Here is a 26,616-nt window from a genome sequence, read left to right as displayed (position 1 = left end):
CTTATTTTCTGGAACATTGGGCACACAAGATATTAATACCTGTTCTGAAAAAAAAAAAAAGAGTTATATAGTCAGGTAGGACTGGACAATGCTACTTTAGCTAAGGCTAAACAGATCTCTTTTCTGCAAGACTTCTTAGAACTTTTATCTATTAATTTGGATTATAAATCTCCAAGACTAGGCTATGGTATATAAAAATGTTGATGGAAACACATTACTATTTTATGGGAATAAAATGGCAAAACAGTAAAGCAATAAGCAAAGTTCCTATCCTCAAGTCGGCCATCGTCTAGTGGAGAGACAACCCCATAAACAGACTATTAAAATCCAGTGAACAAATGCAACAATTGTGGTAAATACAGAGAGGACTGAGGAAACCCAGCAGGAAGAAACTATCCAGGCAGGGCTGCGGGGTGGGGGTGTCAGTGATTCCTGGAGGAGGTGACACTGGAACTGTGCCTTAACCGGGGAGTGGCATCATTCCAACCCCATCTACTTTGGTCTACCATTCCTGATCATCCACATGGAATAAACAATACTTTCTCTTCACGACAGCATATTGCTTTTCTATTTTGTTATGTGTGTACATTTGCCTTTTGTTGTCTTTGGAAGCTGGATAAATCTAAATCCAAATCTCACCTCTCCCTTTTACTACCTCTGATCTTGAGCAACTGTGTGAACCTCCTCTGTTTTTCTGAATTGTCGGGAGAATCAGACATCATACAAGTAAAGCACCCAGAAAAGTGTCTGAAACATAACAGGTTCAAGCATTTAGACTATTATTATTTTTATTAGGTCTTAAAATTGGGATAGGTTTACAGAAATCTAATCTAAGCATTCATTGGATATACCAATCACATTCATAGTATGTTTATATTACAGCTTCTATTTGAAACTCTGCTTAAATCCAATTTTATTTAATAAGCTCTCAGACTCTGAAAGACATAGGGCTATACTTGGGAAAGAAATGAATCAACCACAGATCTTGTCTGGGGCCATAAGTTCCCAGTCTAACGCTAGGGTGAAGGTGGAGTGGGAGAAGTAAGAGCCTGAAAATAAGCACAGTAGATGTGGAAGTGCACAGACACTAAAGAAGAGATGCAGATGGACACCACAGGAGACAGCATCACTGCCCACTGGCAGACAAAAGAAGGCTTCCTAAAAGGAGTGCCTTTTAAGCTGGGCCTTAATGTATAGGTCATATATGGACTTAAGAAATCAGCAAGGGAAAAAATTCCAAGAGAAGAAAACAGCAGAATCAAAGTAAAAATTTGTCAATTTGGCTAAGTCTTAAAGCTAGTAAAAATAACTAAATGGGTAATATAAAACCAGGAAGATAAATTGGTAACAGATTATGGAAGGCCAAACAGTTCACTGTGTATTGCTATAAGTATGCTACATTAGACAGCTCCATAAAACACAACAAACATCCCTTCAAAGCATAGCTGAATCGACAAGAGAGGAAAATCCTCAGGAACCAAAAAACAAAAACAAATCCTGTGAACCTCCTCAGTAAACATAAAAAGACCCTAGGATTAACAAAGGTCTTGACTTTTATGCATGTAAGCAGACAAAGAATGAAACATTAGGCCTGAAAGGTTGGGGATAGATGGATGCAAGATTGATATACACCTACAGAGGAAAAGCCTTCCAAGGGCTGCCCAAATAAAATAAAGGGCTTTTAGAAATCTACCTGCCATTGTAGGAAGTCACTGACTCCCCCACACCTGATTAGTTTCTTTCTGCTGGGCTTCCTCAGTCCTTTACCACAATTGTTGCATTTTTATCATTTGATTTTAATAGTCTGTTTATGGGAAGATGCAAGCACAAATCTATCAATCAGGACATATCCTCAGACTAAGTCACAAAATGTTCCCATACTAAAGTCTCACCGAAAATTAACTCACAAAGAAAAATTACATAGTTTATGAAGGAACAATCATTAGAGAGAGGTAGCTGACCAATAAATAACAGAGGTAGACTTTCAAGAACTTCAGATAGTAGATAGAAAGTATGAAATGAGTATATATTTAATATGATTAAAGGAGTAATCCTTAAAATAATTAAAGACATAAGAAGTAACTACATATGAGAAAGATAAGAAACCATTAAAAATATGTATTTAAGAAAGAATATAAAAATGAAATATATAATTGTTGCTATTAAAATCAGTATTGAGTATACACAGTAGCCTACAACAAGCTGAAGAAATCCTTAGTGAATGGAAAGTAGACTTGAAGAAATTACCAAGTACAGATAGATAAACATTAAAAAAATCTAGGAGACCTGGAAAGTAGTATTCAAAATGATACCAACATAAACAGAAATGTTAGAGGGAAAAATATTTGAAAGATGGCAGCTAAAAGTTTTGCATTTTTTTCACTAACTTCACTCATCAGTATGACTACAATGCAACTCACCATCATTTGCCAAGATTATTTCAATAACTTCTTGCCTGAGCCTGATTCTGTTCTTGCTCCTAGAGTTTGCTCTCAAATTTGAAACTTGAAAAAATAAAAGTCAGTTTTTGACAATTGTCTGCTTAAAAGGTTCCTATGGCTTGCCATCTCATTAAGGTCAGAAGTACTTAAAATAGCTTACATAACCTATAAGGTGTATCACATGTTAATTCTTAGAATATTTCCCTTCCACTCTCGCCCTTGTTCTCTGCTCTCACCATACCTACTTCCTTGCTGCTCCTTAAGTATTAAACACTTTAGCCACACTTCTACCCTAGAGCTTTTGACATTGCAGTTCCTTCTGTTTGGATGCTCTTTTTCCAGGTACTGGCATGCATCTTTCTTTCACTTTATACAAAGATTTATATTTATATTTATATAAACCTTTATGCAAAGGTTTATACAAAGATATCACCTTGTGAGTAAGGCTTTGCCTAATAAGTCTATTTAAAATTGCAAAACCCCCATCCCTGCTCTGGGACTGTTTATTCCCTTTCTTTGCTCATAATTTTTATAGCACTTATCACCTATAAAATATATTTTACCTATTTATTCATTTATTTCTGTCCATCACCTTTTACCATCTCACCCAAGAATATAAACTCTGTGAATGATAATGTCAAAACTAGTAGAGCTTGGCTAAAGCAGTAATTAGAGAAAAAATTTTAACTTTGAATTGCTAAAAAAAAAAAAAAGCCTGAAAATTAAAATGGTAGGCTTAAAACTCAATAAATTGGAAAACCTAAAGGGAGCCCAAAGGAAGAAATAAAAAGTGTAAGAACAGAAATAAAAGAAATAGAAAACAAAGCTGTGTTAGGAAACATTATTAAAATCAAAGACTGTCTTTATTATAAAAAAATTAATTTAATAGAAAAAAACTCTGGAGAAGTTAGTCATGAAACAAAGTAGAAGGTAAAGTTAATCATAGGTCTTAGTTTAAAAAGTAAACATACTATAAAAATAACAGAAAATGGAAAATATTAAAGCTATTGTATAGACAACTTTCTGTTAGTAAGTTTGAAAATGTAGAAGAAATGAATGATTTACTAGAAAAATGTAACTTACCACAACTAACTTAGAAAGAAATTAAAAAATAAAAAACCAAAAAACTTGAATAAATCTATAAAAGGAGATAGGAAGGATTATAATCTACACGTGGAGAAGAGATGAGAATATTATAATAGTTACTCATTTGTGAAGAAAAATTCCATCCATAGTAGGACAAAAACATGTGCAGGGAGGGTGCACATCAGTCAGGACATTGGTTACTTCTTGGAAGGGCATGGATGGAATGAGATGAAGGAGGGTATCATAGGAACCTATGACTCTCACTTTAATTTCTAGTGTCATTTTAGAAAGCAATCACAGCAAAATGTTAAGACTTGGCAAGGCTGGGTTGTGGATACATGCATGCTCATTATATTATTCTTTGTATTTTTAGTAACTTTAAATATGTCACTATTTAGAAAAGAAGCCTGGCTTCCTTTATCTGATCTGCTTTTTTTCTGTAAGCAGTGAGGAACTCTCGAAGTTGTTTAGTAGGAAATCTGAACATGTAGAGTGTCAACAGGCCATCACAGTAATCTTAGTGTTCTTTCTCTTCCATCTCTTAGAATGAATTGCAACACAACTCAATTCAAATAAGTGTCCCAAATGGACAGGTACAGACAAGATCAGCTTTGCTAAGCCAACCATAGAAACAAAGATGCTCTGCTGAGAAACTTTCTGAAGAAAATAATGTTAAGTTTTTAATCTTGTTTATATGCTAAGGCACCCAAAGGCAACCACACAACATTGTGCAATCTTTGGACAATAACCAATTTAAATTGGTGGTGTCTGGAGCTGGGAAAGTGAAACTTCCTTCCCGAAAGGGTTTGGAAGCTGTATGACAGACACCTTTGTGATATGTGATAATCTAGGCAAAAGCAATGTGTGTCTCTCCCAAGAGCAATGTTTAAAAGAATGTGCATGGAAAGAATCATTTAAAAATTGTGTGTATTTATATATCTGCTTACCATAGTTTATAAAAAATTCTAATCCCATGTTTTGCAATTTTTATGTGTGATATATAGTTATCTTGACCCCTGCCCCTTTGTGTGCTCTATAGGCAGGCTAGGATTCAGAAGGGTGTCTTTCTAAGAACCTCAATATACTCAAGATAGCTCAGCTCATCTTCTCTGATCTAAATAGTTCTACTTCTTGAATGTGCCCTCAATGACTTAAATAGGACAAACCATCTAAGACATAGTGTTCCCATAAAGTATTTAATCTCAAAGAGATGCAAGTTTTATTCCCTCAAGGGGAAAAAAACAAGCCAATGCCAAATATGAATTGCTTTTCATTTTTCTGTTCTTTTCCCTTCCCAAGGCTGTCTATGTAGATAAAGGAACAAGAGTGCCAGAGCCATTATCTGGGTAATTCAACTCCAGGACATTTTGCCCAAGACTGCATGATGAGACAAGAGTGAGGATTTTTCAGTGTTGAGCTATTCATTGGAACCTTGACACTAGAAGCATTCAGAAAAGATGGGAAGGGTACCTTGATGGGATAGGAATTTAAAAGTAGAAAATAAAACTAGGAGAAAAGGAAAAGAATAAACGTTTTCTGAATACTTGGCTATGTTTTAGGTACTTCAGGTATTAATAAATCATCTCAGTGACACTTTACACTATCTCCATGGAGCATTTATTGTGTTCCTTATATCACAGAGGATAAATGGAGACTCTAACAGGTGGAGGAATCAAGGACTAAGACCATAGGTGGGTGTTATGGAGGTGCACTGCTTAGATCTCCATTCAAGAAAAGCTGCTGCTGGAAGCATAGATGACATAGATGACGATGCTACTGCACCTTCAGATCTGCCTTGGCATTCACACCAAGGTCATGCTTCACATGCACTGTCCCCAGGCAATGACAGAACACAGCAGTGGTACCAGAGTCTGTCCACTCCTGCCCAGTGGAGGATTCCTACAAATCTACTTTGAGATTCTGACTTAGCCTGGCCAGGACTTTCTCAGAACTGTAGCTCCTACCCAGGCATCTTTCCCTTCCACTCCCCTTTCACAGGAATAGAGCAACGGCATCACCTGCCCTCTCTGTTCCCTCCATCTTTATCCTCCATAACCACTCTCCCTAACAAGGCTGTTGCAAATCTAATCCTTTCTTGGCATCTGCTTCTCAAAGGACCTCACCTGACATAGGCCACATTACTAACAGCTCTCAGCTTTTAAGGTGAAGGCGATCTGTAGATCACAGTACAGCATGATGACCATTGTTAATGTACGGTGTACTTGACCTAAGAAAGTAGATCTTCAGTGTTCTCTCCACAACAAAAAGAACTGTAACTATGTGAGGTGACATGTGTTAATTAGCCTGACTGCAAATCATCACACAAGGTGTACTTACAGCAAAACACCGTCTTGAATATACACATTTTAAAATATCTCAATAAAGCTGGGGAAAAAAAAAAACCTTAATAGATGTTGGAATTAGGGTCTGATGCCAAAGGTACCACTATTTCAATATTGACATTAATAAACTAATGATACTAATATTGATATTACTGCTAATAATTAACATAATATATGCCATTTGTTGAGTGTTTGCTATGAGCTAGACATTGTACTTAGACATATGTATTATTTCATTCAGTTTTCATTAAAACTCTACAAGATAGATACTGTCTGCACTTGACAGATCAACACAAAGACTTAAAGAACTTACCTAGGTCACATAATTATCTGGTAGTATAGCCAGGATTTGTACTTGAATCTGTCTAGCTCTAAAATCTGTCCTCTTAATCCATCTGCACATTTTTTACACTTTCATTGCTTTTTATATTTTAGAACTATGATTTGATGGGTATTTTTCCACTTAAAATAAGAATAAGCAACAAATAATTACAAAACACCAACTCTGTGCCCAGGTTTTTGGCTATATCATGAGGATCTAATGGAAGAAAAGACCTAGTTCCTTTCCTCAAAGAAATCATTATCAATCTGTAAGGTTATTAATTAAAACAAAAAAGAACTATTGACAGCCCTGAAACAAAGAACTACCCAAAAAGCTAAACAATTATATGGTTGTTATTGAATGGTGTTCGCTATTCTTCTGAATAAAGTAATACAAAAATAAACAAACCACAAAAGCTGTGAAATTTCAAAACAGCAAGGAATTCCTATTAGCTGGAAGGGGGAACTCGGTTTTGAAAATTTTATAAGATTTCTAGAGATTCAAAATGTAGGATAGCAAAGTGAAGGGAACAATTAATGACAATTTGCTAGCTGGAGGGGAAAAAATCAATCCTTCAAATAATGGCAGATTCAGGGAGAAATACAATTAGCAATTTCCCACTTGATGTCACTTAAAACATTTCCTCCAAGCACACATACATTACGTTCCTCCAGAACAGGGGTCCTCAAACTTTTTAAACAGGGGGCCAGTTCACTGTCCCTCAGACCATTGGAGAGTGTACACTGTGGGCCCCGGACGAATGGGCTGCTAAGCAGGACAGGCAGTGGCGACAAAAACACCCGGCAGGCCAGATAAATGTCCTCAGCGGGCGGCATGTGGCCCGTGGGCTGTAGTTTGAGGATGCCTGCTCCAGAACATAATGGGATGTATTAATAACATGATGGAAATAGTATGCACTCAACAGTCAGACAGAACTATAGTCCCCAAGACTGTCAGTGTGAACTAGTGAAACAATAAAATCATGAACTAGGGCAGCAAAGAAGATGTTTAATGATGCTGCACGGGAAATTTAATGCTGTCCAGGTATCTCCCCAATGGATGAGTCTGTTTTAATCTTGGACCCCATCCAGGAATTTACCCTTCCTAACTTAAGGAGTCTTAAAATACTTCTTCCTGCCATAGGATAAAAGAAAAAGAAATATATATATATATATATATATATATATATATATATATATATATATTTAAAAAGACAGAGAGCCCCATAACCACATATTAAAACTTCCATGAAAAATAAAGGGGCAGCAGGCTTGAGTATATAGACTACCAAAAAGCTGTTGGATCCCCTAATCAGAAATAAAAATCAAGGCTCGCTAATTAGGCACTTTCTACCCGTCAACTGTTAGTATCATGGGAGCAAGCAAAGCTTCCTTACCAATTTTTTAAAGAAGTCTCAATATTGGAAGTAAATACTAAAAAAAAACAGCGTGAGCAAAGGTTAAGGATTTTCATAAATAGTATGTATGGGGAGCTCTGTTACAAATAATCAGTATGCCTGAATGAAGCTGTTTTAGCTCTGTAAGTAGGAAAGATGCAGAAAGACACCAAGCACATTTGGAATGATGAGCAGTTAAGACCAGACCAAAACTGAAAATGTCCCCCTCAGCTTGCCTGGCTAAGGCCTCCCTCCTTAATGAGAAGGAGCTGAATGCTATTGTCACAAACCTTGCCCCAGCATTTGTTCCTCTGCTTAATTATGCTTTAGCCAACGGTAGCATGAGGTGCACGTGCGTCCAGGCTGGGCCATCCCCAAGTGTGCACGTGGGGACACTGATGGACTACTCGAATGGACTCCTCAGGAGGCAAAGTGACAATACCTGGATGAGAGGAAAGACATAGACTCTTGCCTCTCACTCTTCACTTATACCTGTTACCAGGACTAATAATATAGTGTGTAATCTTAACAAGTAGCAGCACACTGAAAGATGAACAGGGTGGCTAAAATCAGAAAAGTGCTACAGTAAGTGAGAGAAGGGTGTAGCTGGAGAGTTTGGAGGAGGCCCAGTCATGCAGGGCCTCAGAGGCTGCATTGAGGAATCAAGTCCACGTGCTACAGACATGTTTTTTTAGAAGGGAAGGTTTCTAGAAAAAACATGGCATATCAAATTTGCATTGCCACATCATTCAGACTACAGTGTATAGAAGGGATCAGGGCAAGATATTGGATACCAATGTATCAGTTAGAAAGTTACAAAAATAGTCCAGAGGAGAAGTAATGGTAACTTGGATGGTAGTGGTGAAAGTGGAAAGAACAGTAAGTTGACTGAAGAGGGAGTGAGAAGGTAAAGTTGATGGACCTTGGAAGCTGGGCAGGATGTGAGGATGAGGGGAGGGAGGTGTTTTGGGTGACCCCAGGTTTCTGGTATGTTTGATTGGATAGATGGTAATGGGTATCACCAGAGGAAAAGGTCTGGGGGGGCGGGGGAAGGTCACAGGTTTGCTTTTGAGTGTGTTAAGTTTGAAGTGCTTTGACACATAAGGAATTTAGAAGGTGGATACATGTGTCTGGAGGTCAGAGGAGTGGTCTGAGTGTGGATGTGATATGGAACTTGTTTGGGTGTGATGCTTTTTACTGAGATTGAAGGATAAAATGGAGTTTGCCAGAAAGTCAAGGAAAAGAAAGTGCATTCCAAATGGAAGGAATAGAATTTGTAAATGACATGAAAGTGGGGCTATCTTAGGTGCTCATTTTCAAACGTTTGTGACCATCAGTCCTTAAGATTCTGTTTAACGTTGTGTGAGGGGAAGAAAAGAAATAAGAAATAATTAATGCTGATTACTCTGGGGAGGAATCTAGGAGAGTAGAGTGTGAGAGCTATGTAGACTTATTTATATTGTGTGAATTAATTTTTGACAGTGTGCATTTTCATTCGCTTTAAAAATAATATTGCTCAATAATTAATTTTTTAGAAGAATCTAACACAATTGGAGGGGCAATTGCAGAAAAGAAAATTTCAGCTGTGTAGGTTGCCCATTTCACAACATTAGGGGGTGCCAGTCATGTAGATTACAATGTGTAGTGTGAAACTTGAACAACTGTACACATCAGTCTGGATTACAATTATTTCAGATGCAAAATAACTCTGAAGGTAACCACATAAAAAATAAAAAGCCCACGAAGCTTTCCTAAAAGTAACACCTAAATTTAAATGTCAAGGATGAGTGGGCAAAAGTCAATTGCAGGGAGGCTGAAATTGGGAAGGTAGAAGGGAGAGATCCGTTCAAGCAGAGGGCACGACATGTTTATAGATTTGTCATGACAACATTTTCTTCTCTTGCTAAAGATTTCAGTTAATGGGAAATATCAAATTCTTAATGCTCCATCTATTCTAAACACCTTGTGAGATACAGATGATGGCTTAAACTTATCACTACATATTTAACATACAGAACTTCCTTTCAGACGATTTTAGTTCTTTAGAAAGGTATGCTATTTATTAACACTCATGTCCCAACAGAACTAAGTTAAGGCGTTCTCAGAAAGAGAACCATAGACAAAGTTATTATCAATAGCTCTTCAGCCTTTTTCTCCTTGATCTTTTACCAAATCCTCTGTTAAAAACTTTATTCCAAGACAATAAAATTGTATTTCTCTCTTGGTTCCCCTCTAGACTATAAGCTACTTGAAGCTAAGTCTTTTTCACCTATTTAGATTTATAGTGTCTAGAGAAGTGTTTAGCATAGAGTGGGTACAAGTGATTAATGGATGGATGAGTGAATGAATGAATGCAACAAATGAACAATGGATTGAGAACCAGGAATTCTGATTTCTAGTCTTGAGTCTTTGCCCTGTGACCTCTGGAAACTCACTTGCAATTTTATAGTTTTGTTTTTTAATTTGTTTGATTTACTGTTTGACATGTCACAACAGGTTCTTAGCTTGTGTTAGTGAACAAAGCATAGTCTTCCTGACTTCATATGGGAAAGGAGTCTAACATCTGTTGAATACCTATTATGTGCTACCACCCTGGTGCTGCTACACACACACACACACACACACACACACACACACACACACACACACACACACACAATTTCAATGTTAATTCTCATAACCATACTTTGAAGTAGATTATTATTGTCATCGCTTTTACCAATGAAGAGATTGAGATTCAAATATATAAACAAATATTTCAGTTTCACACAGAGCGAGTAACTAGGATACAAATGGAGGCTGTCACAGACCCAAACCTTTCAATCTCACCATGTTGCCACTTGTTTGAGAAAGTTAAGAACCACCTACACACACAAGGCACCACCATTGTTTCAGATATTAGCTCAAAGGCACAGAGCTAAGTGTTTGTTTCTGTATAAAATAGCCAAACTGGTTCTTGTACCAACTCACACAGGATGTGAGGCAACAGATAGACCCAAATATTTATTAAGTGGGAGAGTAAAAAGTCCAGAATTTCATGAAGACTCTTTTCTTTCATTTTTTTTCTTGTGACCAAGCAATTAATAGCAAATGAAGAACAAGAAATGCTGGCAGACAACTTGGCTGAAGTGCTAGATTTTTTGCCATCTGTCACACACTGGTGAAAAAAAAAAATCTGATTGATTATCTTTGGTCTCTTTTGCTGAAAAATAGGGTAATCTTCATAGGTAAAGGGAAAAGACTAGTCCTTACACTGAAAAGACCCTACACACACAAGGTTTACTTCTGACCAAAGAGGGAAAATTCTCAAATCTCAAAATCATTTTTTTAATAATAAGAACATTATTGGAGAAAAAGAATGAATGATGGATATGTATAAGATTATTTAGATTAGGAATTTATCTTGTTATACACTAACGGTCCATTTTCTAACCACACAGAATGTATGTGAACGTATACATCTAAAGTAAATATATTGGAGAGTTAGATAGTGTTTAGTTGTCATTACAAGTTACTAGTCTTCCTTTTCTCAAACATCTTATTGTCTTTCCCTTTTTGCCTTGACTGCCAGGAATCTCAGAATTCATGCCCGCGTCTGATGACAAGTTTCCTTTACCCTGGTGTTTCTGTTGTAAATGGTCTCTTTTACACTGGCCTCTTGGTAGTAGACCCCTTCTATGCCTTTTGTTGTAAGCTACTGAAAATCCTTGCTGGAGGTATGAAGTAGATCCTATTAATAGCCTTGATTTTTTACCCATGCCAGCATGAACATCTTTGCCATGGCCTCATCATACATGGAGTATACTTCCCTTCCCCTTGACTTGAAACTTAACCTCACAACTTGGTTGGGACAATGAAAGATCATGGAACTTACAGTGTACCAGCGCTGAGCCTAGGTTTTAAGAAGACTTCAGTGTTTTCACTTGCACATCTTCCATCACCCTGAGAGGGACATGCTCAGGCAGCCCACTGGTCACAGCAGGGGGATGAGAAACACATGGAGCAGGGCTGCCCTAGCAGAGCCCAAACTTCATCAGTTGTCAGCAGACCTCCACTGGACTTGCAGAAACATGAGGAGTAATAAATGACTGTTGTTTTAAGCCACTGAGTTTTGGGGTGATATTTTATGCAGCAAATTAACCAGTACAAGGTATATGGAAAATATTTTTATTTTAAAATTTGTATTTCAAAAATACATATATGTATATATGGTTAGTAAGAATGTTTTAATGAATGTGTGAAAAGCCTTTTAGTTTTCAGAAATAGTATATTATTGCATAACGCAATACTTTTGAGTATTGCTGTGGTTTAAATGTCCCTGCCAAAACTCATGTTGAAACTTCACTGTCATTGTAACAGTACTGAGAGGCAGGACCTCTAAGAGGTGATTAGATTACGAGGGCTCCACTCTCATGAATGGGTTAATGCCATCATCATAGAAATGGGTTAGTTATCACAGGAGTTCTGTCCCTTTTCTTATCTTACTGCTCCATGCATTCTGCCACCCTTCCACCACATTAGGAAGCAGCAAGAAGGTCCTCACCAAATGCTGAGCCAATATTGATGCCATGTTCTTGAACTTCCCAGTCTCCAGAATCACGACCCAAATAAACTTCTTTTCTTTGTAAATTACCTAGTCTGTGTTATTCCCTTATAGCAGCAGAAAGTGGGCTAAGACAACTATGTTATCTTTTAACCCAGTCTGCTGGATGAACTTCATCCTTCAAAACTGTTACTATATCAGAATTCTTGTGAAACTTTACCTGATGTCTTCTGAAAACTAAATCACTTCCCACTCTTGCTAAATGTATATCTTGAACATGTTTCTATTTTTTTATGTCACTAGATTTTTGGGACACCTATGTTCAGGAACTATGTTTTATCTATCTTTGTAGCTTATTTCATGGACATTTAAATCAGACATTCAAAACTATATATAACTGGATATGCTATATGATAAATTTCTAATCAGTTTACTTGTTGAAAACATATTATCCAAAAAGGTAATTCTCCAGATATGTTGCTTTTGAAAAACATAAACCATTGGTGTTGCTAGGGAAACAAAGCACAGTATGGTACATAATGTCTAGTGCAATGAAATACAAGAGTCAATACAAATAAGCACTCAAGCCGACACTTGCTCTTGGGCATCTAGATAATAGCTGATAGACATATCACAACAATTCTTATTCTCGAACAATTTGTTAGTAGTGAAATGACTGGGATCCATAAGTTCTGACTGGGATTCTCTACCTACAACCAAATAGTTCAGCGAGCAAGGGATTGTGGTGCATGACAATTCTAACAGCTAACATCCATTAAGTTAGAGCGCCTCTCAGCAATTGATATGAATTATCTCTTTTAAATTTCACAGAACTCTATAAAGTAGCACTACTACTGTCCCCATTTTACAGATAAGCTTTTAGTTGATACATAATTACAGTTTCCTTCTTCTCCCATTTCCAAGTTCCCAATCAAGAAATGAAACCAGCAGAAGTCAATGTATCACATTATTGTTAAATCCATGATAAGAAAAGATAGCTTGGTCTATAGCAAGACTCTAACTTCTTATTATGTTCCTCCAAGTTCAAATGTGTTATACAAAAATTCCATAACAGATAAGTATGTACAACAAAGATTTGAAAAGTATTCATACTGCTAATATTCTTTCTTCACTAATAGGAAACATCATCTGTGTTACATACATAGTTCTCATCAATTACTGGGTCTGCTTCTGAGCTTTTGAATTTGTTCCATCACTGTAATTCTCTATTGCTAGGCCCATTCTATACCATTTTAATGGCTACAGCTTCAACATATGTCTTAGTAGCTGGTAGCACAAGTACAATCGCATTCTGCTTCACATGATCTTGGCTGTCTCCTATTCTTATTCTTCCATATGAACTTTACGGTCATCTTAAGTTTTATTCTAAAAAAGTAACATTTTAAATGTTTAATCAGTATCATAATATGTTTATAGGTTAATTTCAAGAGAACTGCCAACATTATGATATTTCTTCAATAATTTGGGACTTCTTTTGTGTCCATTTTTTTTTAGAAAGGATCTTGACAATTTTTTGTTATATTGTTCTCTTATTCCTAGGATAAATCCTTTCTTCTTATTGACATATATATTTTATTACTTTTCTTAGTAGGGATCTTACTCTTTGTATGCCTAAACTCCCTGCTCCTTTTGAATAATAGTTTACCATATTATCTTATTATTAAGAGACCATTGTTTCCCTCAGCATGTTGAAGATATTGCTCTGTTGTTTTTTGGCGTTGATGAAGTCTTCTATCAGAATGATTGCCAATTTTTTAGGTCATCTTTGTTTTTTCACTGTGTTGACTTTGAAATTTTTTTCTTTATCTTTCATATATCTGGATATTTATTTATTTGTGCTTATTTTATTAGCTTTGGAGCCTACTTTAATTATTAAACTCATATCTTAGTGGAAATATCATATCTTAAATTTTTTGCAACATTTTGTTGTATGGGACTCTTTGAACTCCTATGGGACAAATATATGACATGTTGAAACCTTTTCAATATATCAAACAAGTTTCTAAGTTTTACATATACACTTTTTTTCTGAACTATACCTTTAGTTAAGTCCTCACTGCTATAAGGCCTTATATGTAATGTTGTTCAAAGAAGTTTTACCTATTTAGTGAAGATTTAAAAGCAATCTCAATAGCTATATTTTCCATGTTGGGATTTCAAAATTAGTTAATTTTTTTCCTATCTTCATATCATCATCTTGCCTATTTCCTATTTTTCTTTGCATAATTTCTCATTCTTTATATGGATATCATTTTTTCCTTTACCTCTTTGAAGATCCTATTAACCTCTTTGGAATTATTTTAAAATGTTATTCTTTTTATCTAAGCCAAAGAGAATTAACTCTCATTTGTTGATTTTGTTGGTTGTCTTATCTAGTATCATTTTCTTCAAAGATTTTTGACATGCAAGTTCATCTTAAATGGTAGTTACATCACTTATAGTAGGTTAACTCATAAAAATCAATGCTCAATATCAGCAGCTCAATACAATATAAGCTTATCTCTTTCTCATATAATCACTTAATAAAAGAGTTTAGACAGCAGTGTTCCACACAGTGATTCAGAGACCCAGGCTCCTTCCGTCTTACGGTTCTGCTCTCCTCTGGGTCCTTGGTGCTTTTCCTCATTCAACCATGTGAATCTTCCAATGAAGATTCCAACCATCGAATCTTCCAACCATGTGAATCTTCTAACCTTCAATCTCCTCAAATGTAAACTGGAGATAGTAGCTACTTCCTAGTTGTTAAGTATTAAACATGTCACTGTACTCAGTAAGTATGAGTTATCCCTACTAATAATGATTACATAACTCTGCATGCAGTGGGATTCACTGAGCTTTTAAGCAGAAGAGTGACATAGCATATTCAAATTCAGTGAGTACCCACTGGTGCCATATGGGTAGGCTGAGAACAGAGGAGAAAACTAGAGAAAAATTTCCAAGCTTGATGGAGTTTATATTCCAGTGGGAGAGACATATAATATACGAGTAAAAGTTATGTTTTAGGCAAGTCACTATGGTGGCACCGTGGAAGATGAATTGGAAAGCAGCAGGTTGCTTGCACAATAAACCAGATAAAAAGAAGCAAGGGCCTTCACTAAAGCGACGAGAGTGAGGATGGAGAGGAGAGTATAGATTTGAGAACACATTGCAGGTAAAATGCCAGTTCTTGGTAGCATAACAAAGGGTGGCAGGGCTGGAGCATAAGGGAGAGGGGGAGTGTAGAATGAATCCCAAAGCCTCCAATGTGTCTGGTTTGGGTGACTTGGCAGACAGAGGCACCAAGATTGTAATAGATGGGGAAGAGTAGCTTGTGGGCACACAAGAGTTCAATTTTCTGCCATCTGAGTTTGAATCTCCTGCAGGTTACCCAACTATAATTGACCAGCAAGCAGTTCAATAGATACTGCTTGCCACAAAGCAGATGTGCCAGATACCTTTTGTTTGCCCCTCCAGGTCCACTCTCTACCAGGTCTACTCCCCTGGAAGGCTGACCTGTGTGACTGGCACTAATAGGCTTCCTTCTGTCATCTTCTGGGTGAATCTGGTCAAGGGTGAACATGGCAATAGATTGGGAGGAGAGGAGAAAAGAAAAGTCAGGACATTTATTTCCCAGGCTTCTTCCCAGCCAGGATGCTACAGGTTGGCTGCATCTCTTGACCCGAGGCCAAGGCTCACGGGCAGTCAGTCAATCTCTGTCTCTGTCTCTCTCAGGTTCCAGTAACTGCTGCCTCTTTGCCCCTCCAGGCCTAGGGGCAACCATGAATCCCACCGTTACTATCTCCAGGATTCTACACAAACTCCTCCTGGGTTCTCCACACTCACTATGCTTTTTTCCCTATATTAAATTCTTTTCTAATCACCCAATTTGTATGTGCCATATGTTTCCTGCTAGGACACTTACTAATATAGTGGAGATTCTCTAAATAATTATTGAACAAAAATTTACAAGTGAATATATGGATGGGTGAATGGATATGGACTGTAGAAAATGAATCTTGTTTAGCTATCTGATTAATAATAAAAAGCCTTGAGATACTTGAAGAGATGGTGCCAAGTAAGGGGAGAAGTCATTACCTATTTGGGAGTGAGAAAGAACTTGGAAAGGAGGCACACTGGGCGGAAGGAAATTCCACGGTGCTGCGGATAACATTGGCAAGGTGTGTTGTTAAGTTATTTAGGAATTTCCCCTTACCTAGTAAGAAAATATATTGCTCCTGAGAGATAGGAAGGTGAAGTAAGAGGATAATTAAAGGTAGAATTAAGGAAGTTAAAAATAACCCACCCACATTTCTTAATTAGCTTCAAGGGATAAATTATTGCCAGGTGTAATGATACAGAAATTAGAATGTCTTTATTCCCCAGGGGAAAAAAATTCTTCCCTCTGCCACATTTTTTCATCCAGTTTAATTGGCTTATATTTGTCTGTCAGAAACATAGGCGATTCCAAACCAAATAGCTTAACTTTCCTTACAACAGGACCAAAATAGCTACACAAGGCTGGATGTGCGTCCATCAGACAATCTTGGCAAGAAAAATTTGCCACATAAAGCACGGGCCGCTCTCCTTTCTGCCCAGAGCTGTAGGCCACACCTTTCAAAATGCAATGAAATTTTTGGAATAGCTAAAATTGGCCCTATAAATACCCTTGTAGGTATTCCTAAAGCAAGCAAAAGAGGACAGGAACCACCATAACAGCAATGTGGAGTGGTGGCCAGGTTCTTGCCAGGAATAGAGAACAAACGGCCCCTGCTTTATTGCACACCCACCCACTCTCCCCCACTTTCCAAACAGCAACCAGGTAATGCAATCAGTAAAATAAAAAACACATCGTAGGAGAAAACGTGCGGGGGCAATGGATATTTCACTACCTTGAATGCGATGATGGTTTCATGGTATACGCATATGTCAAAACTTAAACGTTTAACACATGCAGCTTATTTTACATCAACTATACCTCAATAAGCTTGTTTTAAATGAAACAAAACCCAAAGACACCATATAAAATTGAAGCATGCTCCTGGCAAGGAACTAGGGGTTGAGAAATTACATGACTCCTTGGATAGACCCAGAATATAAAAAGCTTCCCTCCATATTCCCCATGTCGTTGCCAGGGTGATGTAAGTCAAGACCCTCCAGTGATTTCTGTTGCTCCTTGAGTCAAAGAAAGAAGCCTCGTAACCCTCATGGGACACCATGGCGCCCAACTTTCTGGTCCTCATGACCCCGCCAACGTTGGCATCCATTACTGACCCCTCCTCAGCCACATCGCCCTTCCTGTTACTCTTGATCAAGCATAGTGAACCTACCTCAGGGCCTTTGCACTTACTCTTTCCTCTGCCTAAAATGTTTCCTCTGCTCCCAAACATGTACATGGCTTGCTCTGGCTACTATACTTCTTTTTACTTTGTATTCAAATTTTACCTTCTTAATGTAGCAATATCCCTATAAAAATAGTACTTTCCTGTTCCTACCTTCACCTCAATGCTCCCTATGTCCTTCCTTGCTTATTTTTCTTTATAGTATTGTATCATCTGATATTCTCTATAATTTACTTAGTTCTTGTTCATTGTCTTTCTCCCCACCCTCCCACTATAATATTAAGTCCCCAAAGGAAGAGATTGTTGTCTCTTTTGTTTATAATAGTACCTGCATATAGATAGATATTCAATAAAAAGTTATTTAGAGAATAATTCATTCAAAGCAAGAAAATCCAAATTATAATGGATTTTATGTGCAATAGTAAATGCACTTGTATTTATTTATAGGCTATTAGCTTGATTTCCATTGAAATCATGCTAAAATTACCTTCACCTCTTCTAAAAATTCTCTAGTGATATATGGTAGTCCTAGACTCATGAAGCACAAAAAAATGGAGAAACCTTAAAATTCATATAATTCAATCAGAAACTTGAATGAGATTTAAAATATCTCAGCCCATCTTAATGTGAACACTTCCAGTATTGGGTGGCTCACTAATTACTTATTCCTAAGGTATTTATAGTTACTGTGAGGGTTAATCTTATGTGCCAACTTGGGAAGCTGTGGTGCCAGACGCTTGGTAAAACATCATCTAGAAGATGTTGCTTGAAGGTATTTTTTAAAATGTGATTAATATTTACATCAGTAGACTTTGAGTAAAGCAGATTATCCAAATAAGCAGTATACTTTGGGTAAAACAGACTACCCAAATAATGTGGACAGGCCTATCCAGTCAGTTGAAGGTCTTAAGAGAAAAGACCTTCCTGAAGAAGGAATTGCCTTCAGACTACCTTTAGACTCTAGACTGCAATTTTAACTCTTCCCTGGGTCTCCAGTCTACCAGACTACACACACATGGGGGTATGTGTGTATAAAATATACAGGATATATATCATGTCATCTATACTTATATATGTATATATACATATACACATATACTCACATGTATGTATATAATTTTTACATTATACCTATATCTATCTATCTGTCTGTATCTCTTGTTGGTTCTGTGTCTCTGGATAATCCTGACTAATACAGTAACTAAACCACTCTTCTGAGCCATACACTATTGTAGGCACTAATATATGATGGTTAACAACATTGCTTAGAGTCCTAGTAGGAAAGTAAAACATTAACAAGGCATGAAAAGTTTGATAAGGGTTTTAAAGTGGAATTAACAGTGTATTATGGGAAACTCTAACAGGGACAACTAATGTAGGTTAAGGAAGGCCTCACCTTAGCAATGATATATCCAGTGACCTCCAAAGAACTTGGTGATAGCCAGAGGAGACAGAGAGAAGGAAGCTGTAGACTTCCTTCTGAGTCACGCATTCAACCTCTGTAAGGCTTGTCTGGAAGACAGGGTTGTGTAATTCTAAACGTGAAGATCCAATCCTCTGCTACTTATTACCTTTGTGACTTTGAATAAGTTACCTAATATTTCTAAGTCTCAGTTTTTCCACCTGTGAAATGTGGATAATAACAATATATAACTCATGGGGCTGTTGTGAGATTAAATGAAACCATTTAAGTGTAGAGGACAGCTTCTGAGATACTGCATGTGCTGTGTAAAAGCTAGCCATATTGTTACCTTTTAAAAACAGAGTCAAAATCCCTGTCTGTAGTTTTCATCTATTGATTCATTTCTGTCCCCTGGAACTGTGCAGAACTCGTCTACTCCCTCCTACACTCAACTTCCTATATTGAGGGTGGTCATCATATCCCTGGCCCCAGCTTCTGCTTCTATCCTTTGCTCTCAGTTCAACACACCCCTCTTCCACTTGCTGCATCTGTGAAGCAGCCTCCAGCCTCCTCACCGTCATGGGCACTCTCCTCTGGATACAGGCGGGGAGTCTCTGCCTCTCTCAGCCTGCCTCCCAGAGGGGACTGACGCCAGTGTGCAGGAGCCAGCAGGAAGTAACGCGGCACCGTCCTCCTTGCTCTGGGTTCTGCACCTCCACTTGTGCAGCCTCGGTGGACTACATTGCATTACTAGACCCCAGTCCTAGCCTGGGTCAACTCTGTTAAGATGACGGGTGTACATTCTGTCTTGCCTCTATGAGGACCCCATCTTTAAAGACATTCTTTCTCTCCTTCTTTAGGAAAATAACCATTTTATTTATTTATTATGGTTTCATAATTTCTGTTACTTAACAAGTCTGGCCATACCATCATCAGCTTCAATATTGCTGTGGATTTTGTATGTACCTGTATAATAAGGTGCAAACTCTTCTAATAATAATGACTAATATAAATGAAGCCTACTATGACTAATATAATGACTAATATAAATGAAGCCTACTACGTACACGTGAGGCAAGATTCTTAGCCCTTGACACATGTTATCTCACATCCTCTTCACCACCTAATGATGGAAATGCTCTAAGAGTATCTGCATGCTGCAGATGAGGGAAACGAGGCCCAGAGAGCTGAGTAACTTCCCAAAGCCACTACGTAGGAATTAGGAGAGTTGGGTTCACACCCAGACCCTCTGGTTCCACACTCGATGCTGCGGATCCACTGTGAGATATGACCTCTTCAGATGTCACTCACGGCCCTTCCCTGTCGGGACTCAACCAAACTTCCCAACATCATGGTACATAGGTACCAATCCCTGCTCCCCACTACTGGGCCACACTCATGAACTCCCATGTGCACTCAACACTTAGCTACAAGGAACTCACACTTGACCTGTACACTCGAATTGCACAGAACTTTTTGTCACTGCTTGGACACCATACCCCTTCACATGCCTCTGGGCTATTGTGCACATGGTTCTTTGGGAAAGGAATATAATAGCTCTCCCTTGAACCTTTTCATAATCATAACAACAGTAACAACCAACATGCATCTATAGCTACTACATACCCCGAACTATGCTGAGCACTTTACATATATTGACCCATTTAATCTCATAGCAAACAACCCTATGAGGTAGACACTATTATTTCTTCCAACAATTCCTTCTTGTATAGATGAGGAAATTAAGACACAAAGAGATGAAGAGCACAGTGATGTTACCCAGGCAGCCTAGTGTGCTAAACCACTCACCTCTTATTCTTCCCTCAGCCTTTTGTAAAGTGACTCCAATTCTCTCAACCAGAGAGATACTTTTTTAAATAGCATTTTCAACTTTTGATTATAATTATTTAGGATTCCACCCCCCCACCCCCCACCCCCAGTGAATTATACCATCTTCAAGGGCAAGGCCTGTAGCACCCAGCACGGTGTCTGAGGCTCAATATCTATTTGCTAAATGAATGTACAAATGAGATATTGACTCAGTGACTGAATGAAGGAGCACAGGGGATGTCTATTGCAATTAAAGGTAAATAAGGAAGAAAAGAGATTGCTTTTAGTCTTTTTCCAGAAAAATCGACATATAGGAACTTCTAAGAATCAAGGAAGAAAACAAATGCAAAAGAGAGACCAAGACCAAGCCACAGATAAAAGAAAAAAAAAAAAAAAAAGCCCAAACATCTCTTAGCTGATAAAGGACCTAGAAAGACTTTTAAAAGCCTTCTTTATTGGCACCTTGGTATAGTATTTCTCATTGTAACATGGAGCTCTGCCACAGTCCCATCCTTACATCCGTTTTCTTACTTCATTTCCTGTGCTAATATTTCCATGACCCCAAGTTTCTCCAACTCCTTTCCTGGTGCCATGTGTGCATTTGGGGCTAACACCCACTTGCAGAAATGCTCTGTTTTGAATATTTACCCTGAATAACACTGAAGGTACTAAAGTCAGCAGCACCAATTTTTTTTCTTTTAAATGGGATAAATGCATGAGAACTTCGGTTATAATTTCCTGAGCCAGGAAAGCCAGCCACCTGGGATGGAAATTCAGGAGTAAAATGACTTGTTAAGTATTCTACTTTGTCAAGTGACTTAATAAGAAAGCCACTATAGGTGCCAAGGTTCTCAACATTTAATGGTAAGAATCATCTATGGACTTTGTTTACAGTGTAGATTCTGAGGCCCCAATCCCTCAAAGTTTTGATACAGTGTATCTGGGGCAGGGGGTTGGGTTTCAGGAATGACAATTTTTATCAAGGTCCTAAGTGATTCTCCTGCAGGTGGTCATCAGACCACACACTGAGAAAGGCCACAGTAATGGGAAGAGCCTAGAATTTTGGATTTTGGAAACCTGAATTCATGCTAAATAGCTGTTAAAGTTGGGTAATTTTTTTTAAGTCCCAGAGCCAGGGACTTTAAGTATTAAAAGGAGACAATATTATATGCACCTGCCACTACTAGGCATCAGGCAGTGTTTCCATGGGATGAAGTTTTAGTGATAGTCTGTATGAACATGTTACTGGGTTTGGTAGCTGTGTTACAGAGGAAGGGTGGTGCTGAATTCAACCACTTTCATGAACAAACATACAGACCCTCTAACTACCGTATAAATACTCAAATACCTCTGAAAAACATGAGTCAGCATGAAGAATGAAACAATTACAAAGAATAACTTTATGTAATTACATTTGCAAACTCAGTTGAAATAGATACATTTCAGGAAAAATATAAATTACCAAAGTTGAGTCAAGAAAAAATAGAAATCTAAAATAAACCAATAGTCACTAATGATGTATGCAATCTTCATATAAAGTAAAAAGTTTCAGTTATAAAAATACTAAATAAAATATTAACATGTAGATTTCAGATGAATTAAAAACAAAAGACACCATGAGCAACGGATGTTTACTCAGGAACAGGATGGTTCACCATAAGAAAATCTATTATATAGTATACTACATTAATATACCATAAGAGGAAAAATAAACAACCATCTTAATAGGTGTAGAATAAACATTTGAAATGTTCAGCATCTATCTACTCAAGATGAAAACAAAAAAATCTCATAATCAACTCTGACTGGAAAGGAACTTCCTTAACCTGATGAAAGAATCTTTTAAAACATACCAAACATAATACTTGATGGTGAAACTATAACACTATTTTTTCTTCTAATCAATATTGTAATAAGAGTCCTAAACAATGCAATTAGAACAGAAAAAAGGGGATAGAAATTACAAAGGAAGATAGATAACTGCCCTTATTTGTAGATAATATAACTGTCTTGTAAAAATCTCAAAAGATTCATTGACATTATATTAGATCTAATTATATAATTCATCTAAGCTGATAGATAGAAAATATACATAAATCAAATACAATCAGGAAATGCAATAGAAAAATACAAATCCCATTCAAATAATATTTAATAATTTTAACTTATATAGGAACAAATGTAATGAAAACATACCCATGACCTCTATCAGGAATATTATAAAGAATTATTGAAGGGCATGAAGAAAACCTAAAAATATGAAAATATATATATATATAAAGTTCATGGTTGGATAGATTCAATGTAGTAAATATGTCAATTCTTCATGATTAGTTTACAAATTCAAGTCACTCAAAACCATATCTTAATGGTATTTTTTACTGAATTCAAAAAGCTGAAAATAGCTAAGAAAAAATTAAAAGAACAGAAAAAAGTGTTAGAACTTACTCCATTATTAGGCTTTATTATAAAGCTCTAATAATTAAAACCATGTGGTATTAGTGCAAGTTCATAGACAAACAGACCAATGAAAAGAATACAGAGTTAAGAAAGAGAATCATGCACACGTGGAAATTTGAAATATGGCAAGTATAGCATGGTAGATAAAGTAAAAAAGGATTATCCCAATAAATAATGTGGATGCATGTAAATTGTAAATACATTCAGGGAAAAAATAAATTAGTTTTCTACCTTATACCATACACAAATATTTATTGTAATTGAATTAAGACCATAATTATGAGAAGTAAAACTCCAAAGCTTTTTGAAGAAACCATCACAAAGAACTATTAAATAAGACAAACCCATAAACCTTAAAAATTGACATACTCACATTTAAAACAAAAATTATACTAAACAAAAGACATTATAAAGTGAAAAGAATAACAAGATATTTGGAGCAGATATATGCAATAATGTAATTAGCAAAGAATTAGTACGAAAATATTCAAAGTATTCATATAAATCAATAAGATAAAGAAAGCTCAATTTTAAAAATAGGCCAAATATATGAGTAGAAGAACCAAAAATGGAAAAGAAACTTAGAAAAAGATGTTTAATTTTATTAATAATCAGAGATATGCAAAATAAAGCCACATTGAAATAGTACTTTATGCCCAGATTGGTCAAACTTTAGAAAGTTTGGCATTTCCGAATATCTATTTCTGGCTAAGATGGAGTAACTGAGAACAGACTTTAACATGAATAAAAACTAGAAAAATGTTCAAATCAAATTCTTAAAAATGTTTTATGTTTGGCAACTATAAACCAACTATTCTAGAGAGAGAGAGAGCTTAAAGTTATACAGACGAAAAAGAACCCCAGAGAGATGACGACTATGCAGACGAGTAGCTCCAGGAAGGAAACCTCACAGGTTCCCTCGATCATATTGCTCAGTACAAAGTCATTGATGTGTAGTGTGAAATTCTATGAATAATGGCAAATAGCAACTGGGATGGTATAAGCTGAGAGGTTCTCAAAGCCGTCACAGAGCTGGGAGATTTTCAAGTACCAAACAGACCGAGTGGAGAGACATAATGGCACACCTGGGTCCTTTGATTGAGACCCAAGAATGCCTTAAATCAAAGACTAAATTACACCCAGAATAATAGAATACCTTAAAATTTTTAAAAATAAAACCTCACAAAATAAAGTTACTATAAAAGCAACCGTAACCACATGTACAATAAATCCCAACATTTTTTAAAGAAAGTGTTAGGTACATTTTAACATCTCTTCCAGCTATTTGATATATACAATACATTGTTGTTAACTAGAGTTACCGTACTCTTCAATCAAACATTAGAACTTATTCCTTCTATTTATCTGTTTGACCGTACCCTTTAACCATCCTCTATTCATTTCTCCCCCACCCACATAGCCTTCTCAGTTTCTGGTATCTACCATTCCACTTTCCTACTTCCATGTGATCAAGTTTTTTAGCTCCCACATATGAGTAAGAACATGTGATATTTGTTTTTCTGTGTCTGGTTTATTTCACTTAACATGATGTTCTCCAGGTCTATCCATGTTGCTATAAATGACACAATTTCATTCTTTTTCATGGCCAAATAGTATTATATTGTGCATATATAACATATTTTATTTATGCATTCATCTGTTGATGGACATTTAGGCTGATTTCATATCTTTGTTATTGTAAATTGTGCTACAATAAAGATGGGAGTGCAGGTAACTCTTTTATATATTTATTTCTTTCTCTTTGGATAGATACCCAGTAATGGGCATGCTGGATCGTATGGTAGTTCTATTTTTAGTTTTTTGAGAACTCTCTGTACTGTTTTCCAAAGTGGCTATACTAATTTACATTCCCACCGACAGTGTATATGTTTCCTTTTCTCTGCATCCTTGCCAAAATTTGTTATTTTTTGTGTGTCTAATAATAGCCATTCTAACTGGGGTAAGATGGTAACTCATTGTGGTTTTGATTTGCATTTCTCTGATGATTAGTAATGTTGAGCATTTTTACATATACGTGTTGGCCATTTGTATGTCTTCTTTTAAGAAATATCTATTTATGTCTTTTGTCCATTTTTAGTGGGATTATTTGGCTTTTTGATCTTAAGTTGTTTGAGTTTCTTGTATATTCTGGATATTAGTGCACTGTCAGATGAATAGTTTGCAGATATTTTCTCCCATTCAACAGGTTGTCTCTTCACTGTGTTTATTATTTCATTTGCTGTGCAGATGCTTTTTAGTTTAATGTAGCCCCATTTTTCTATTTTTGTTTTTGTCGCCCATGTTGTTTATGTCTTAGCCTTAAAATCTTTGAAGTTTTGAGGAGCTTACATTAAATTTGAGGTGGTGAGCAAGAGCAAGACCCCATCTTTACAAAAAAATAAAAAAATTAGCCAGGTATAGCGGCACATGCCTGTAGTTCTAGCTACTTGTGAGGCTGCGGCAAGAAGATTGCTTGAGCCCAGGAGTTTGAGGTTGCAGTGAGCTATGATGAAGCCACTGTACTCTAGCCAAGGTGCCGGAGTGAGACTCTGTCTCAAAAAAAGAAAAAAAGAAAAAGAAAAAGTGAAGTGGTATATTATTTGACGTTAGACTGTGATGAGATAAAGACTCATTTTGAAGCTCTGACTCAAGGTGGGAGGGAAGGCAAGAGCAATGTATGTAACCTTAACATTTATGCCCCCATATTATGCTGAAATAAGAAAAAAAGAAAACCTTATAACAACCACAAAAATTAAATAAGTTGAAGTTGTATAAATAATATTCCAATGATGAAGATAAAATATATATTAGGATTCTCCAGAGAAACAGAACCAGTAGAATGTGTTTATTTGTGTGTGCATATGTGTGTGTGTGTAAAATGGTTTATTATAAGAAATTGGCTCATGTGACTTACGCAGGCTGGGCAAGTGCAAAATCTGCAGATTGAGCCAGTAGGCTGGAGACCCAGGAGAACCAATGCTGCTAATAGCTGGCAGACTGGAGACCCAGGAGAGCCAGTGTTTCTGTTCAAGTCTGAAAGTCAGCAAACTGCTGTAGAAAGAAGAGCTAATGTTGCAGATGAAGTCCAAAGGCTGTCTGTTGGAAAATTCCCTCCTGCTCTAGGGAGGCTGGTCTTTTTGTTCCATTTAGTACTTCAACTAATTGGATGAGGCTTACTCACATTACAGAGGGCAATCTGTTTTACTAAAAGTCCACTGATTTAAATGTCAATCTCATCAAAAAATACCCATCAGAAACACCCTGAATTATGTTTGACCAAATATCTGGGCACCTTGTGGCCCAGCCTAGTTGACACATAAAATTAATAGTCACATAATAGAATACTAAAAATTACTCAATATATAGGATGTCAGGAAAAGGGAAAAACAGAACTAATGACATATAGTATAAATTTAAAAAATAGTAAATGGTAAATTAAAACCCAAATATACCAA

The sequence above is a fragment of the Microcebus murinus genome, chromosome 2 (genome assembly GCF_040939455.1).
Source record: "Microcebus murinus isolate Inina chromosome 2, M.murinus_Inina_mat1.0, whole genome shotgun sequence".
Taxonomy (NCBI): domain Eukaryota; kingdom Metazoa; phylum Chordata; class Mammalia; order Primates; family Cheirogaleidae; genus Microcebus; species Microcebus murinus.
This window is presented reverse-complemented; position numbering follows the sequence as displayed.